We start from the raw sequence: 13446 nt of genomic DNA on the forward strand, positions 1-13446 counted from the left end.
TCTATGTCCACATATTTACCCTTTGGGTCCTCAACCAATGTTAGTTTAACCAGAAACAAAGATTCTAGACCATGAAAATATAGCATTTGCAATTCATAGCATTCACCTACTCTTCATGTGGCACCTTACAGATATTACCACCTTTGCCATTCGAAAATGTTTCAGATTTGCACATTGTCTTGAATTACAATTTCCCTATCAGATGTACACTAGTCCACAGATCAGTCTAATTGCACTAAAGCTCACACCCAACTGACATTCATTCCTGTATTGGGGCAGCAGCCATCTAAGCCCATTCATTTTCTGGTGGAGGCTGGTGTTAGAGGGGGAACATTCTATAGATCATTCAGACTTTGCCCATCTCCACCCACTCCAGTATGCAAGCTTTGCTACTGTTGCACCAAGAGGTACTTGCAAGGCACTGCAGCTTCCCAATCTAAGTGGTATACCACTTGCAGGGCAGACATTTCATGCTGACATGGTACAACTGCACACTTTCATGTGTAGCTAATACAATGAACCAAGTTGTATCCCTCCACTCAGGCTAGGTAAGCCTGCATTAGCTGCCCACGCCCATCCTCCCCGGTCAGGTTCTAAAGTACCCATGACACTATGGAGTAGAGTCAGGGCTTTATCCCTGCATGATTTTTATTTTCCTTTGGGTTTTTAAACACTTGCTTTCAGCTGCATCCATGCAGTTTTGAAATTCCTCCAACCTTACGGAGTCTGTTAGTGTCACAGGCCTATACAGATTTAAATATTCTACACATCCAAAGTTCTTAGCATTCAATGGGCAATCTTTCTTCAAAATGTAGTCATTACAGCCAGTGCTACAACCAATTTACCATAAATGCTTACTGAAAACAGAGTTTGCTACACCCAGTCACCTGCCCCGACCCAGCAGTATGCAGTACTATACAAACCTGTGGTACAGGAAGCATGTGTGACCGAAGCCAGCCTACTCCCTGCTGTGAATTCCATTGACTCACTAGTCCCTTTTCTCAAGAGATCCAAGAATCTCAGGTAAGCAGAGTCATTTCTTGCCTATGAATTGCTCACTTGTGGGGAGGCTCTATGAACAGAGTACATCATGGTTCTTCAACCTTAGACAAATTCAAGGAATTTGAAACCTGAACACCCCTTGCCACCTATGGCATTTTAGAAAGAGCGTAATACAAGCAATCTCACCATCTTTGGATGGAGATTACCACATCAAAAGCAATGAGCATTTAGCCCATTTCATCAGGTTTTAAGGGTGCACAAGGTATATTTTCTTTTAGCCCTATAATACCCTACAAAATCCGAATGCTTTCAGCATGTATACTAAAATGCTGAATACAGTGCAGACCCACCAGCCTACATGCCTGAAATAACTACTGGCACAAATTACTCCCTGTAGCAATACTTGCATTATGATTTTCGAGGTTGCTTTCTGTAGTTTTGTATATCAAAGTCTAACAGTATGCAGTGGAAATCTCATCCTAAGTACCCTAAATAAAATTATGCAACATATCTTAATGGTCAGTATCCCTTCACCTCAAAGCAGGACCAGACATCACAGGTGGTAATCTTTTGGCACCAAAAGGGTTTTCTTGGAAGTTTGAACTCCCTTTCCTCTCATAACATGCCATGCATCCCCCTATTTTGAAAGAAACATTCTGCACACACATCGCAGCCTTATCCCTTAAAAGCTGCCAGTCTGGTCAGCTACACTCCTGAAAAGGAGTGCTAATAAGGAAAGGTAAGATGCACAAGGGTATGCTGAAACAGATTTAAGTTTCACGGATATGTTATGGTATCTCCAGACCTCATCTTGCACAATCCAGCCCATCTACTTATGGGTGGGCACAGTCCCCATAGAGTGGATTCATACCAAATACTACAAAGGCTGTACTTGGCTTTGAAGACCAAGGCCTTGAGATCCAGCTTAATATCTTGCAAATGAGACAGCGAAAAGTACAGTTTTGTACCTACCATAAATGAAGATGTTCGAAGATCCACATTGCTGCAGTCCTTACACTTGGGTAGTCCGCTGTCCTCGGTCGGCCCGAATATCAAAGTATAAGGCTGACGTCGGTCAAGGCGCATTTGACTGACATCAGGACGTCCGGGTACAAATGCGCATGACCGACGTCATATCCTCAGTCTTTTCTTGCCCCAGATGTCAGAAGACCCTAGAAATAAAGGCCAAAACCAAAAGACAGCAAATCAACAACCAACCATCCTAGCACTAAAAATATGTACAATATATACAATATACACCCTATTGACAACCCAACCCACACAACCGCCTCTAACTACAGAGGGGAAGGAGGGAGGGTAAATTGGACTGCAGCAATGTGAATCTTTGAACATCTACATTTATGGTAGGTACAAAACTGTACTATGTTCTTCATCTCACATTGCTGCAGTCCTTACACTTGGGTAGAATCCCAAAGCAGAGGTAAGGGAGGATGGCCAAACTATAAGGAAGCAGGAGCTGCCAAAATGCCATGCAAAACAGCAGTGGCAAAACCAGCCCTGGATTTAGAGTAAAGTGGTAGGTGATAATGCCTAGAGAAAGTATGCACTGAACTCCAAGTAGCTGCCTCCAAAATATCCTTAGTTGCCACCCCTCAAAAGCTGTCAAGTGGCAGTAGCCCTAGTGGAATGAGGCCTAATCCCAGCTGGAATTTCCTTGCCATGATGGGAATAACAGAAAGCAATGCAAAACCCAATCCACTTAGAAATAGTTTGTTTTGACACAGGCTTGCCCCGAGAACTCAAAGCAAAAGAAACAAATAACTGCTGAGACTGCCTGAACCCTTTAGTTCTGTCCAAATAATACCGCAACTGCCTGTGTACATCTAAAGTGTGCAAAATCTTTTCCCCTTTATTTTGGGGGTTTGCATAAAAAGTTGGCAAATAAATAGTTTGGTTTAAAGCCACACTAGAAACCACTTTAGGCATAAAGGAAGGATTAGTACGTAAAGATACCCTATCCTTATGGAAAATTAAGAAAGGCTCAACCGCCATAAGGGCCTGCAACTCAGAAACCCTTCTTGCAGAGGTAATAGCCAACAAAAAAGCAGTCTTCCATGATAAAAACTTTAATGCAGTAGTAGCTGCAGGCTCAAAAGGTTGTAGAGTGAGTTTCTCCAACACAAAATTGAGATCCCAAGCAGGAGTAGGAGCTCTTCGTGGGGGTCTTATATTCTTTGCCCCTCTAAGAAATTGCTTGAACAAAGGATGAGAAAACAATGGTGGGTCACAATCATAGTGAGCCGAAATTGCTGCAGCATGAACCTTAATAGGAGAAGGACAAACCTTTGTCCAGTAACTCAGTAAGATATTGAAGAGCCACACTCAAATTAGGCTCAGAATCAAAATCCTTTGCTGCACTCCAAAATAAAAATCTCTTCCATTTATCTGCGTACACTTTCCTTGTACTAGGCCTTCTAGCTTCCAAAATAACATTCAAAACTTGCTGTGGAAGTGGAGGCCCACTATGGTTCAAGACAGAATATGCCAGGCTGTTAGGTGCAGAGAGTGAAGCTTGACATTGAGCAAATGACTGTCCTCCTGAGACAACAGGTGTGGAATCGAAGGCAAAGGCCATGGAGGTTTCCGTACCAGGCTTCTCAGTAATGGGTACCAATGCTGTCGAGGCCAATCTGGAGCTATCAAAATCATCCTTGGCTTGTCTTGTCTGGCCTTTAGTAGTACCTTTGGGAGGAGAGGCAGAGGCGGAAAGGCATACACATGAAGATTGCTCCAATTGAAAGAAAGAGCATCCACTTTCCAAGCTGTGGGATGAAACCTTTGTGCAAAACTTTGGCAGCTGGTGGTTTAGTGGAGAAGCGAACAGATCTATGTCTGGAGTTCCCCATGACACTGTCAATTTCTGAAATACATGAGGATCCAATTTCCACTCGTGGGGATCCATAATTTGTCTGCTCAACACATCTGCTAAGGAGTTCTGTGCTCCCGGCAGAAACCTTGCCTGAAGATTTAGCTGTAAACAGAGCAGTCTCCCACAAAATCATTGCTTGCCTGCATAGGGGATAAGAATGTGTTCCGCCTTGCTTGTTGATGTACCACATGACAGTTGTGTTGTCTGTTAGAATCAACACCTGCCCTGGAAGAAGTAAATCCTTGAAAGCTATTAATGCAAACTGGACTGCTAACATCTCTTTCAAGTTGATATGCAGATGTTGTAGTCTGGCAGGCCACTTGTCTTGTATCCACTTTCCATTCAGATGAGCTCCCCAAGCTTTGTCTGAGGCATCTGTTGTAGTCTGGCAGGCCACTTGTCTTGTATCCACTTTCCATTCAGATGAGCTCCCCAAGCTTTGTCTGAGGCATCTGTCGTTAGAATCTGACTCGCCTCTGGCCGGGTCACAGAGAGTCCCTTGTTTAGGCGACATTCCTGAGCCCACCACAAAAATTCCTTTTGAATGCAAGGTATTATTTGAATGACAGTGTCCAAATCCTGGCAGTGCTGTGTCCATACATTTTTGAGATACCATTGTAGCTTCCTCATATGCAGTTTGGCATTGGGAAGCACCAGAATACAAGATACCATGAACCCCAAGGCTTGAAGGACTGTCCTTGCAGTCAGCCTGGACTGATGAGACAACTGATGAAAGTAAAGGGAAAGATTCGTTTGTCCGGGGTCAAAAAGGCCATCTGGGATGCTGTATTCAGTCTCACACCCAGAAAGCACATGTCCTGAGAGGGTACTAGACTGGACTTTATTTCGTTCACAGAATACCCCAGGCATCTTAGCACTGCTATCACATAATCCAAATGATGAAGAAGCTCGTCCCTTCCTTGAGCCAGAATCAGGCAATCGTCCAAATAAGGATAGATCTGTATTCCTTTTAACCTGAGGAAAGCCATCACTGGAGCCAGAACTTTTGTGAACACTCTGGGCGCAGTAGATAAGCCAAAGGGCAATGCAGAGAACTGATAATGAGAAGTCCCAGCTCGAAAACGCAGATACTTCCTGCAACTCAGTCTGATAGGAACATGAAGATAAGCCTCCTTGAGATCCAAAGTTACCATCCAATGATCTTTGCCCAGCAGAGGTAAAAGCTGCTGTAACGTCAACATTTTGAACTTGGGAATGTCCAGATAAGTGTTGAGGCTAGATAGTCCAAAATTGGTCTCCACGTGTTCCCTTTCTTTGGTACTAGGAACAGGCGAGAATAAAATCCTAGGCCCACTTCTGGCATAGGGACCGGCTGAATGGCCCCTATTTGGAGTAACAGAGAAATTTGCTTGTGAGCCTCTATTCTTTGTGGAGGAGGAACGTCTGGCATGCCTTTGAAAGGAGGCAAGGTATGGAAATAAAACCTGTAACCGTGGTGAATGATATCCAATACCCATCTGTCTTGGGTAATTAAACTCCAATTTTCTTTGAAAAGTGCCAACCTTCCTCCCAAAGGTGCTGCCAGATGAGAAGGTTCTGGCAGCTGAAAAGGTAGGTCATTGGGTCCGTTTTCGAAAGGACTGACCCCTGCCCTCACCCAAAGACTGTGCAGGAGAACTCCCTGTTCTAGGCCTGAAAGAGCCCTGAGCTCTGCCCCTACCACGTCTAGATTTACCCCTAGACTGAGAATCATAAGAAGGATACGTCCACCCCTTAGTAGGCCAATTTCTACTAAACTTTGGAGGCTGAACCTGTAAAAAATCTTTAACAGTCTGCATAGACTTAGCCTTGTCTTCCATTTTCTTTAAAACTGTCTCAACAGGAGAACCAAACACATCAGATTGTAAAGGAGCATCTAAAATCCTTGTTTTAACATGGTCAGATAAATTCTGATCCCTCAGCCAGGCGTGCCTGCGAAGAACTGACCCAGTGGCAGCCACCCTAGACTAGGCCTGTACAGCATCAAAACCACATTGCAAAGAATGCTTACCCACCTGTTCAGAAACATGCACTAAATCTTGCAACTCTTTACAATCAATACCTTCCGCCAGAGCATCAACCTTAGACTTCAATTGTGAAAGGAGATAGTTCTGGTATTTCAACATGTGAAACTGGCAATTCAAAGCCCTCATAGCTAGAGTGGAAGTATAAACTCTTTCCCCATCTATCCAAAGCCCTGGCCTCGATCTGAAGGAACCGGATTCTTGACAACAGAAGCCTTAACACCTTTAGGCCCCTGACTAACAGTTTCTGGGTCTGCCCTAGGACTCTTAAAAAGATACTTATGAGCTTCAGGCACCCTGTAATACCTATCCGGTTTAACAGGAGCAGGAGGCAAAGAATCAGGATTAAGAGAAGCCTCTGTAAAAACATCTTCCACCACATCCAAAACAGGAGGTATAGCCAAAGGCCTATGCTGGGGTAAAAACAAAAATTCCCTAAGCCTTTTCCTGGAATCAGAGAAGTCCTGACCTTCCCACTTAAAATGCTCCCTCATGGAATGAAGAGTTTCTGAAAAAGAAAAATCCTCAGGAGGAGAAGCAGAAGGAGTAGAATAATCCACATCAGAATCAGAATAAGGAGAATACTCCTGCAAGTCTTCAGCCGAAGACTCTGAAACATCCGAAGCCTGCTCAAAACTCCCTAGCTCAGGCTCCACCCAGGTCTCTTATCAGGAGGGGGCAAAGAACCCCTAATCAAAGAAATCAAATCTTCTGCCATTTTAAGCATATGCTTCTTGGGCACAGTTCCTGAAGAACCAGGGGTGACACCAACTGAAGCTAAACCTGGCCTGCCTCTGGGAGAAGCCTTGGAAACAGAAGGAGAGGGCCTAACCACCTTAGGAAGGGAGGGGAGTATAGTAACCTGAGAAGCCCCTTCAGCCTGACCTGCCTCCTGAGAGGCCACATCCTGCAATAACAAAGTCTCTCCCTGGGATCCCAAAGAAACCTCCGGTGGAACCACCGGCTCCACCGACACCTCTAAAGAACCGGCGTCCGGTACGGACGGTTCTTCCAGCCCAGGCTTAACTGTTTGTCCTTGCGCTTCTTCGAAGAAGCAGGCGTCGGAGCATCCGACAGCATTTTATAATTGCACCGCTTCCCGAAGACTAACCTGGCACAATCTAACCTTCTCTTTATAGTGCGCTTATTGAATCTAGCACAAGAGCGACACCCAACAACGTCATGCTCAGGCCCTAAACAAGGAATACACAAAGTATGATAGTCTCTATGCGGTATCTGTTTCCCACAAGAAATACAATTATTCACTTTTTCTGACATCCGGTAAACCACTGAGGCAAGAAAAAACTAAAATATTCCCCAACGGGGTACTTAGCCAACTTTGACTCTGTCTGAAACTCCGGAATCGAAAAATTTCAGAACGCCAACCGGCACTTGCAAAGCTGCTTCTGCATCGGACCATGCGGCAAAAAAGACTGAGGATATGACGTCGGTCATGCGCATTTGTACCCTGACGTCCTGATGTCAGTCAAATGCGCCTTGACCGACGTCAGCCTTATACTTTGATATTCGGGCCGACCGAGGACAGCGGACTACCCAAGTGTAAGGACTGCAGCAATGTGAGATGAACATCCTGTGTCACTGCAGGAGAGATCAAACTCACATGAATGGGAAGAAAACTAGACTTAGACACTTGTTTACCTGGTACAGTCATTCTTGAAATCATAATTATACAATTAGACAGCAAAAGGAAACTGTTCATCCTCATTGTGGTCCTATTGGTGAATGCATAAATCAATCATGTACATTTCAGTGATGTCTGTACTCATTTTCATAAACTCTGGGCGGAAGTTAATGTCTGCAGCTATTCTGGGCATGGACGGATTGGTCCTCAGACTAGCAATACGTATAGCATGCAAATTAACACTGGGGGATTGCAGCTTAGAAGCCTTTGTTGATATTCCCACTAAAGTGTTTTCCAACTCATATTTTAGTTCTACAATGGCAGCTAGTTCAAAAAGGGAAATTTAGTCTATTAAATTAAGATGGCATGGCAGGAGTAAAGAATCTTGGAAGAAAAGCACCTCCAAGCCTATGCAGATAATCATGGATACTAGTATGGAGTTAAATCGCTAGTGGAAATTCTATCTAGAACCCTTAAAGAGGACGTTCATAAAATTTAAGGTGCTGGGTGTTGGACCAATAAAGGAATAGCCCAGTTAAAATTCCTTTCATTGTGGATATTAAATATATCCAAAAAGCCTTCTACAAACATCTCCAGTACGGCGCTTGCGTGTACTGTTCCCAGTGGATGTGGCTTGAGGCTTTAAAAAAAAATGGAATTGCCACCCTACAGTTCAAATATCAGTGGAACAAAGTGCTACAAGAAATCTAAAACTACAAACTATTCAGGATAGATTAATGTTTACGTTACTGAATTTTAAGCATTAAACTGGACTTTACAAAATATTAATTGCCTTTATTTTGGCTTTATAATGTGATATAAACAGCTTATACCAGTAACCATTCAAGCAAGACATACTGCCAGCAAGATTTTCATACAGCTTGTGAGCTTTCGTTTGAAGCCATGCAGTTGTGTTACATGAATGTTGAGATATTTAGATAAATATAAATATAACACAAAAAGTGTATACAAATATTCACTCTAGCTGCATTAAACAGGCGTTTGCCATCACTTTTGCTTTGTCTGATACCTTGTATGTAGCATGGTTAGGAATTAATGCAAATATGAACAAGCAATATTTGATGCCTAGATGAGTCGGGAAGTAACTGACCAGATGCCTGGGGGCACACACTGCTGTAATGAGTCAAAGCTTTGTGCCACCCTAGAACATGGTCTCTGGACATCAGAACTGGAAAACATGCTTTTCATTTGAGGTTCACTTGAGAAGAGTCCATATTTGTGTAATGTAATGCAAGTTTTGTTCCCCACCTAAGGCCATAATAGGATAAACCATATCTGGATACAAAATGTTGAAATGGGAATGACCCAGACCTTGCAGGTTTGGTAAGAGTGCAAAAGGAAGAAAATGCAGAGAGCATCCTGGAAGCCATTGAGATCGAGCATCCAGGAGGGGGGTGGTGGTCTGAAGGTATTAGGGAAAATTTGCTGCATGCAAGTTGGTCAGAGGAAGTGGGTGCCAATATGGCTCCCAGACTATGAAACCTCTCCCGTATTTGCTTAGCCTGCCCACTACAGAACTGGCTCAACTGGTAATGCACATTCATAAAGCAAGGAAAATACCAATTCTGTTCTCCCTGTTTGATGTATGTAAATCATACCCAGAGGAATGTTGTCCCACAGGACCTGAAGTGAAATATGGACGACCCCTGTTCGCCCAATACATGTGAATGGAGGCCTAATGCTTCCACATCCTTTTGACCATCTGCCCCCATCAACTTCAGGTTAATGCATCCATGATGACCATGGGAAAAGGCTGGGTGAAAAGGGAACCTGATGATCTGCAATGAGTCCAAGGACAAATGCAACACATGTCCCTGAAGGGCAGATCAGCCGAGTCATAGGTTCTAACATCCAATACCAGGGAACTCAGTCCACTGCAAAATCGTCCTCTGCACTCTGGCAAAGGGAATTGAAATGTATGGTTGCAGCCATACACCCCAGACCATTCTGGACTAGAGTGGCTTACTGCAGTAATGGATTAAGTGGGAAGCAACATTCCTTATATTCAGATTAGACTTCTTGAACTGTCATTTCTTTTAGATCTGCAGCCTCTTGTCTGGCATTTCCCTTCGATGGGGTAGATTAAGTCGATGAGGGGAAAATTTAGTTCTATAGCCACTGGTCATTTCCCTGGATATTGTATAAATGGTTTTCAAACATTTAAGAGATTTAGCTCTCCAGTGCCTCCAGAGATGGGAAGTCAGGCAAACACCAAAGGATCCCATGTCTGATGCCTAGGAAAACCACAGAACTTGTTCTTGGAATAAAGTTAAAGGGGGAAAAAAAAACTGATTTCATTTGGGATCCAAAGGCAACCCCACTCATGCAGCGCCCTAAAAAAAACTGCCAGGTTGTCTACAAATACATACAGCCATAAGTGAAGTAGGACCCAGCTGCTCTAGTTGCAAGACCCCCCCCCCCCCCCCCATGTAAGAGTTGCACCACTCCAACTTGCTGCATAGCTCACTATGGCACAGTCAGGCTTAATCTTTTCAGACATCCCCCTGCTGGAAGTTATATGGGTCAGGTAATTTAGTAGTTTGATGGAAAATGAAATGGAGAGGAGAAAGTAAAGTAGGCAAGAAATCTCCATTAATTCAGATCAGTAAGGGGATTAGGGGTCCTTCATGTCTTATATAGTTTGGAAGACTCCACGGTAGAGCATCTCTTCCTCTTTATATCAATACAGTTTACTATGTCCCCAGGAGAACACTCATTTGCAGACAACCTAACTGGTTACTGGCCAGTTCTTCAGTGCCCCAAGTCCATTTAAACTCCTGGTGTAGATGGTTCTCAAACTGTAGTAGTTAGATGGCCATTTAGAATAATCCAACCCCAATCACATATTGTATAGATCATGTGCATCTGGAAGGAGCTTGCTTCCACACATGAAAAATTTGTAATCCTTGGCAGTTTTTATCCCTTTGTCTATTAATTTTAAGGAAATGCTACACATAATTATTCTGAAAAGACCAAGAAAACACTGAAAAAACTGATGCTTGAGCTTACAATCACCCCTCAGAGTCTGGTAAGTTCTCAAGATAGGGGTAGGTGGTGCATTATGGGAACAAGTCTGTGCTTGGGAAAAACAGTTCCCAATGTCATGCTGCCTTGCAGCAATCCGTCCTTGCTTTGAAAGGGATGGAGTGATCCAGTTATTTTTGGAAGCGACTACATGCATACATTTGGGACATCATAGCTCTAGACTTAGTAAAATTGAAAGCACAGATTTATGTCATGGTCCAGTTGGAAAGCATATACAGCCAACAGGATCACTGTTGTATCAACAATTTTGACAGGGAAAGTCTACCATGTCCGATCTTTTTTGCTGGTCCCAACATTTCTACTGTAGCATTAATGCATTCTGAAGAGATGCAAATCAAAGTCTTGGGAATAAAGAGAAAATGTAAACGTGGTTATCTTCCCATCAAAGCAAGCAGAAGTGGAACATGTAGACCATTTCATACAGCAATGATCCTAAGCTGCTCATTGGATTTTATGGCATTAAGGATTAGTACTAAAATTTTACAATAGCCCCAAAATTATGCCAGCTACAGAATTCCCTGCCAGTGAAGAATTTTGCTCCAAAATTACACATGCAATTTAAGATTAGAGGTTCATAGGTTGGTACTAGGCTATCGACCCCAAGGCCTATACAAGCCTAGCCATAATTCCCTGGCTATTTCTTCCCACACTATTTACTTCCCTGGACCCCTGCCTAGCAGGGTGACGGACGTGATCCCCAGGGTAAATTTCCTTTCTCCCATCCAGTCAACGTTCCTTTTGAAGGCCAAGAGGCACTCTGACATGTATGGGCAGTCTATTCCAGAGTCCGGGGAGTCTCTGGGTCAGGAACCTATCCCTCCAGCAGGTTGTTTATTGTGATAAGATTTAGATCCCTGGAGCGTGTGGCTCTGAGGGATTGCGATTTCTTTAAGAGTAGCATGTCCAACAGCTCTGGGTTTGACATGGCCTTGTATGTTAAGCAGAGATGGCCTCAGAGTAGATATGCAACAGTATAGCTGGAGTTTAAGGCGGTCAGCATAGGGCATCTGCTTTAGGCCTGTGATTTTTAGTGAGGTATTTGTGGCCTTTCCAGTTGTTGCAGAGGTCTTGAGAGGTACACACCAAATGGGGTGTTGTATTCTATAATGGGTCTGAGGGATGAGTACAGTGGGACAATGACCTTTTTTCTGGATGAAAAGCCCTTAGGTGATGGTGTGCCACATAGGATTTCCTGACTAGTGGCGATGTGGTTATTGAAGGTGAGGCCACTGTCCGCCTGTGTCCCCAAGTCTCTTATCACACTTTCAATGTTTTAGTGTACTGCCACCTATGTAATAATTCATGGGTACATGTTTTTTCCCCAAAAGGGAAAACTAAACATTTCTTGGCATTGAGTTTGAGCCCATGGCTCTGGCACCAAGCATCCATTTCTGTAAGGCCTTTTGTAGAGTATACACATCATTTGGGGATTCAATAATGGCTCCCAGTTTGCAGTCATCTGCGAACTTAGTTAGCCAGAGTCCCTTAGTGTCTGCCTGTATTTCAAAGTAGATGCCAAACAAGAGCGGTCCCAGGGCTGAACCCAGAGGTACTCCATTTGTCCAGAGCTGGATTTGGAGTCAGCTACTTACATTCTGGGTTCTGTCAATAAGCCAGTTGGCAACCCAGTTGGCTTAGTTTTATCGACTATTCCAGAGTGGGGGATGGTGTCCAAGGCCTTGGAGAGGTCCAGATAGGCTGCGTGGACTGCCTTATCCTCGTCCACAGCTCTGTAGAGTGATTTGAAGAAGTCAATAAGGTTCAGGAGACAAGATCAGCCCTTCACAAATCCAAACTGGGTGGGGTCCAGTGTTTTAAGGTTGCTAATGTCTTTGTTTACAAGTTCCATGATAATATGTTCCATGGCCTTGCAGCAGGCTAATCAGACTGATGGGACGGTAGTTCCTGGGATCCAAGGTGGATCACCCCTTGTGGAGTGGGTGAACTAGCTGTGCGCCACTCAGTGGGCATGAAGCCTGAGGAGAGGGTATGATTAAACATGACACTTAGTGAGGTGCCAGTTCACTTTGTAGTTCATGTAGTACACAGCCCGGGATGTCATCTGGTCCCATGGATGCTGTATTGTTAGTTTTGGAGAGTGTGTTTACCTGTGTGGCAGTTACTGGAATTTGGCAATCTTCCAGTATTGAGATGGGCCATTCAGGGGGTGATGTTGGCACCGAATTGATCTGCCAGGATATTGGCAATATCCTTGGGATCAGTATATTTAATGCCATTCTGTTGTAGCTCAGAGCAGATCTGAGCATTGCCATTTAGATAGAGTTATAGAATGCCTTGTGGTTGTCTTTGGAATCTTTAGCAATCTTCATAACTAGCTTTGGAGGATTTAAGGAGGGATCTCAGCTTCTTACGGAGGCTGGTAAGGGAGTTGTTTGCATCCTGGGATTTTCCTCTTTTCAACACAGTTTTTTCTTTTTGTTGTAAAGTTTATGGCAGGGGACCACCAGAGTGGCTTCTTTTTTTGCAGGACAACATCTTGGTTCTATTTGGTATGGCACAATTCATGCATGAGTGGATATACTCGTACAGTGCCTTAGTGTAGGACTCAGCAGTCGAACTTTGTTCCCGTCTGCATGGGTGTCATGACGTTTGTAACTTCTGACTTGAGTAGCATGAAGTTGGCCTTTGAGAAGTTTATGGAGGTTTCCTTACTGGGGGGTGGGATGTGGATGTTAAGGGTGATAAGCTTATGGTTTGACCTGAACAAGGGGGTGACCATAGGTGTGGAGCATCGATTTCCCATGTTAATAATGACCAGGTCTAGGATATTGGAGCCCCTGGTGGAACTATGGATTAGATTA

General features: G+C 43.8%; 1 protein-coding gene across 2 annotated transcripts in view; it reads right to left on the minus strand.

The window, feature by feature from the left end:
• LOC122788119 (P43 5S RNA-binding protein-like) overlaps positions 1–13446 on the minus strand; it is a 292075-nt gene that overhangs the window by 187710 nt on the left and 90919 nt on the right. The window lies entirely within an intron of this gene.

Source organism: Protopterus annectens, chromosome 13.part0 (genome assembly GCF_019279795.1).
Source record: "Protopterus annectens isolate FY-2018-M chromosome 13.part0, PAN1.0, whole genome shotgun sequence".
Lineage (NCBI taxonomy): Eukaryota > Metazoa > Chordata > Ceratodontiformes > Protopteridae > Protopterus > Protopterus annectens.